Raw genomic sequence first — 5,456 nt, forward strand, 5'->3', positions numbered from 1 at the left:
AGAGAAGAGAAGAGAAGAGAAGAGAAGAGAAGAGAAGAGAAGAGAAGAGAAGAGAAGAGAAGAGAAGAGAAGAGAAGAGAAGAGAAGAGAAGAGAGAAAGAAAGGAAAGAAAGAAAGGAAGGAAGGAAGGAAATGAACAAAAGAAAGAAAACCCATGAGGAAACTGATGTTACATACTAGACATTAAACAAATGCCCCTTGAGATATTCAAAGGGGAAAACTACAAAATAAAGCAAAAGAAGCCCTTCTTGCCATTTTACTTCCTAGTGTTTGACCACAACATTCTATTATCTTAAATTCAGGACCTAGGGAACAGAAATCCGTATTTACCTGGAGGCCATCTTTGTAAACATATTCAACTCTTCAAGTCTGAGGAGGAGGATAAAGGATGGTTGGCATAAGCTCCACAGAGTTTAAGAAAACCCTTAAATTTATTCAGGAAAACAAGTATCTCCTGCTTACCAGGCAATGTGCTAAGCACTGGAGAGAACAAAGACCAGTAAGATAGGCCTCTGTCCTCAATGATTCATACAGTTCTTAAGGGCAGATGAAGAGAATATATTTAACGAAGTAAATACTTAAGGACACCATCTAAGACTGACCAGGTCTATAGGTATTTTTAAAAGGTGTGACTCAAGCTGGGCATGGTGGCACACACCTGTAATCCCAAAACACTATGGGTAGCTGAGGCAGGAAGACTGAATGTGCAAGCCCAGCCTAGGCAACTTTGTGAGACTGTCTCAAAAAAGTGGGAGGTAGGAGTAGTACCTGGGGATATACCTCAATGCAATACCCCTGGGTTCAACCTCCTACTACCGAGAAACAAGCAAAGAAGTTATGCTACAACTCACACATACACACACCCAAAATTCTTGTACATGTACACCAGCAAGAAACAGGAAATAAATAGCCAGGTATAGCAGCACATCCCTGTAGTCCCAGAAGTTAGGACGCTAAGGCAGGAAGATAGAGAGTTCCAGGACAGCCCTGCTACACAGCAAGTTCAAGGAGAACCTATATTATATATGGTAAGATGCTGTCTCCAAAAAGAAAGGATAACAAAATGTCTAATACATGCATGCATAAAATGAAACTAAAACTAACCAGTAATTTAAGAAAAAGGAACCACAAAATGTTTTCTTGGCAGCTGAAAAGCAACTGCATTAGACAAGACAACTCACAATTGAGTAAGACAATCCCAGAGATCATTGTGGGCTCAAGGCCAGCTTAGGCTATTCAATGAGTTCAAAGCCAACCTGGACTGTATGGGGGAGGGCCTATCTCCAAGAGTTCTCAGGGAGATTAACAGTCTATAAGAAAGCCCTAAGTACTATTACCAATAATATAACTTCTCTAACATAGTCAATAGTGATACTAGAGAACAGATGTAAAATGAAGTTTCAAGAAAAGCTAAACAGGCCTGTTGCGGTGGCGCACACCTATAATACTAAAACTTGGGAAGTGGAGGCAGGAGGACTGAAGTGGGTTCAAGGTCAGCCTCGGATCAATCTTCAGCACCAAAAACAAAAAATAGAAATTAAAACTTAAATCCAGAGTTCCAGGTCAGCCTAGGCTATATAAGAGAGTTCAAGGCCAGCCTCCACACTACATAGTGAGACCCTAGCCTCAAAAAAATAAAATAAATCAAATCCAGTGCTAGTCTGGTATGATGACACTAACCTATAATCTCAGCACTCAGGAGGCTGACACAAGATTGCTATGAGTCCCAGGCCAGCCTGAACTACATAGTGAGACCATCTCAAAAAACAAAACAAAAATAAATAAATCCAGTATCCTGGCACAAGCTTTAAACAGAGGCTGGGAGAGATTGAAGGCAAAGAGATAAGTATAAATAAGAAAACCATTTCCCCCCGCTTTTTTTCTGGTACCAGGAATCGAACTCACAACCTTGCACTTGCCAGGCAGGCACTGTGCTGCTGAGCTAAATCCCCAGCCCCAAGAAAACTATTTTAATATGAGTTGTTCAACTGAGACATAAAAACCTGACCTAGGTTAATTAATAAAGGGGGGGGGGGAGAAAACCCACTAACAATAAGTAGAGAATCAACTTTGGGCGTGGTAGCACACACATGTACTCTTAGCACTATGGGAGGCTATGGCAGGAGGATCTCAAATTTGAGGCCAGCTTGGGCACTCCATAAGTAAAAAAATGAAAGGAGCTAGGGATGCAGCTCAGTGCAAGAGCCCAGGAATTCAATCCCAGAACTGCCAAATAACTGTGATGATGATGATGAGTGATGATGGAGAAGAAGAAGAGGAGGAGGAGGAGGAAGAATAATTATTGAATCAAGGGTGAACCAGTAATAATTTTGTGGGGGTGGCACCGTAATTGGGATTAAATCCAAAGCATTCCCATTGAGCCCATTTTCACACACAGTCTCACTAAATCACTAATTTGCCTAGGCTGGACTCCAATTTGTAATCCTCCTACCTCAGCCTCCCAAACTGCTAGAATTATAGGCATGTACCACCACTACACCCCTGCAGTAGTATTTTTTACAAAGCATAGCAATAGACATGGTAGGAAAACTAGAAAAGAGAAGTACGAGATCAACCAAAAGAGTAAGTTGTGAAATGGAAACAGAAATGATGAATAAATATCCAAATGGGTAATTATTAAGAAGTTACTCTATGTGACAACTGGGAAAATAAAAGTATGCATAAGGAACCCTTTCAGTATGACAATACCAACAGAAGCCTAAGTATAGAAAAAGTAATTTCTAAAGAACTAGCTATAGGAGACTACCTCTATAAAAACAAATGTAGTAAATACTGTAATTTCTCCTGTGGTATTCCCAAAGTGAGGTAAGTGCTCTATCACTGAGATATACCACCAGCCCAGAAAAATTGTGGTAGTTGTGGGGAGTATTTTTTTTTTGTAGATACTGGGATTGAACCAAACCAAGGCCTTTGCATGAGCTACAGTCCCAGCCCAGTTTTATTCTGAGACAAGGTTTTACTAAGTCACTAAATAGTCCAGGCTGAGCTTGAGTTTGTGATTCTCCTGCCATAGCTTCCCAGAGCATTGGGATTATAGGTATGAACCATGAAACACAAGATTTCTTAAAATACAAAATACATAAATATACCCACCCATAAGGAAAACACAGCAAAATCAAACTACTTTATCCACTAATCTTGCTGCCTGATGCCAGGCATGGTAGTACATACCTATAATCCTAGCATTTGGGAAGGTGAGAAAAGAAGACTGCCAATTTCCAGTTCAGCCAAGAGAACTGAGAAAATTGTATCTCAAAATTTAAAGTATTTAAAACGGCTGGGGAGTCTAGACCCCCATCCTGGCCAGTGGCCAGCTCCGTGCACAAGTTTCGTGGGAAGTATGGCTGAATACTCCTACGTAAAGTCCACCAAGCTCATGCTCAAGGGAACAAAAGCCCGAAGAAGAAAAAAGAGAAAAAAAGAAGAGGATGGAGAAACCCAACTTGATATTGTTAGAATATGGCAGATGATGGCCAACTTCGGTGATATTTCAGAAACTATAGCCATTGAAATGGATAATATCCATGCACTTGACAATGGTCTTTTTACACTTGGAAGCCCCACATAAACAAGCTGATGAAGGTCCTATTCCTCCTGAGCAGTTTACTGCAGTCAAATTGTCTGATTCCAGAACTGCCCTGAAATCTGGCTATGGAAAATATCTTGGTATCAATTCAGATGGATTTGTTGTTGGACGTTCACATGCCAATGGACCAAGAGAACAATGGAACCAGTGTTTCAAGATGGGAAAATGGCCTTATTGGCCTCAAACAGTTGCTTTGTCAAATGCAATGAAGCAGAGGATATAGAAGCAAAAAGTAAAACAGCATGAGAAGAAGAAATGATAAAGATTAGATCCTGTGCTGAAAGGAAAACCAAGAAAAAAGATGACATTCCAGAAGAAGACAAAGGAAATGTAAAACAATGTGAAATCAACTATGTAAAAAAATTTCAGAGTTTCCAAGACCATAAACTTAAAATCAGTAAAGAAGACAATAAAATTCTTAAAAAGGCTCAAACGATGGATTTTTGCAGGAGATACTTCTGGACAGGAGAGCCAAGTTAAAAGCTGATAGATATTGTAAGTGACCAGGATTTTTGTTTCGGCCTACTCTTTTTGTTTTTTCTGAATAAAATATTTGGTGGTAGTGCTTTAAAAAAAAGGGTGGGGGGGACTGGGAATACAGCTCAGTGCAAAGGTCCCAGTTTCAATCCCCATTACTGTACTGTGAGGGGAAAAAAAGGTAGGACAAAGCTGGACATGGTGTTATGTGCCTGTGATAATTAATGAGTTCCAACCTAATCTAGACTACACAAATTCAAATCAACCCCGGACCACATATAGCAAGGCCCTATCACCAAAATAAATAAATAAAATTAAGTGGTGCGAGCTGTAAGAGTGCAAATAATATAGTCAAATTCATAAACACAGAAAGGAGACTGGCGATTGTCAGAGGCTGGGTCAAAGGACGAATACAGAATTAGTGTTGAGTAGAATCTTAGTATTACAAGATGAATAGAGTTGGAGAGATGGTAGTGGTAGCTACACAATAACGTGAATGGACTTAATACCACCGAATGATATGCTTTTATTTTTTAATTTTTAATTTTTTTTGTTTTTTTCAGGTAGCTTTGCAGTGTAGACTAGCTGCAAACTCCCAGCGATTCTCCAGCCTCAGCCTCCTGGCTGCTGGGATTACAGGTGTGCACCACCACTCCCAGTCTGAACTATGTTTTTAAAAATGGGTTTAGTGGTACACACCTATAATCCCAACACTATGGCAGGCTAAAGTAGCAGAATGATTACAAGTTTGAGTCCTATCTGGTCTATTTAAGTGAGGCTTTGTCTCAATTTTAAAAAAAATGGATGTACTTTATTGAAAAGGCCTTGGATTCAATCACCAGTACCAATAAATCATCATAAAATTATTTTTACAATCAAAAACAAAAACAAAGGTTAAAATACCTATAATACCATTCAAGAGGGTGAAGGAGGAGGACTTTTTAGTTGGAGGCCAGTCTAGGCTAATAGAGAGTTCAACACCAGTCTGGACTATACAGTAAAACCCTGTGTCAAAACTCCAAAAATAAACCACACATGGGGCAATGCCTATTACCACCAGAGAGGTCTGAGATTGCCTCAATGAGTTTGAGGTTGTCTTAAAACAAGCAACCAAGGGCTGGGGATTTAGCTCAGCGGCAAAGCGCCTGCCTGGCAAGTGCAAGGTCATGAGTTCGGTTCCCGGTACCGGAGAAAAACCAAAAAAAAAAAAAAAAACAAGCAACCAACTCAAAAATAGCCAGGGTGGTAGCACACGTCTGTGATCCTAGCACGTGGGAGGCTGAGGTAGGATTGCTGTGAGTTCAAGGGCAACCCGGGCTACACAATGAGTTCAAAACTAGTTGGATTACCCAGTAAGACCCTGCCTCAAAAA

The 5,456-nt window shown here is 40.2% G+C and overlaps 1 pseudogene; it reads left to right on the forward strand.

Annotated features, from left to right (window-relative positions):
* Positions 1–3,083: 3,083 nt before the first annotated feature.
* On the forward strand, positions 3,084–5,200 carry LOC102023304 (annotated as a pseudogene).
* The last annotated feature ends 256 nt before the right edge of the window (positions 5,201–5,456 follow it).

The sequence above is a fragment of the Chinchilla lanigera genome, unplaced genomic scaffold (genome assembly GCF_000276665.1).
Source record: "Chinchilla lanigera isolate Chin_1 unplaced genomic scaffold, ChiLan1.0 scaffold00042, whole genome shotgun sequence".
NCBI lineage: Eukaryota > Metazoa > Chordata > Mammalia > Rodentia > Chinchillidae > Chinchilla > Chinchilla lanigera.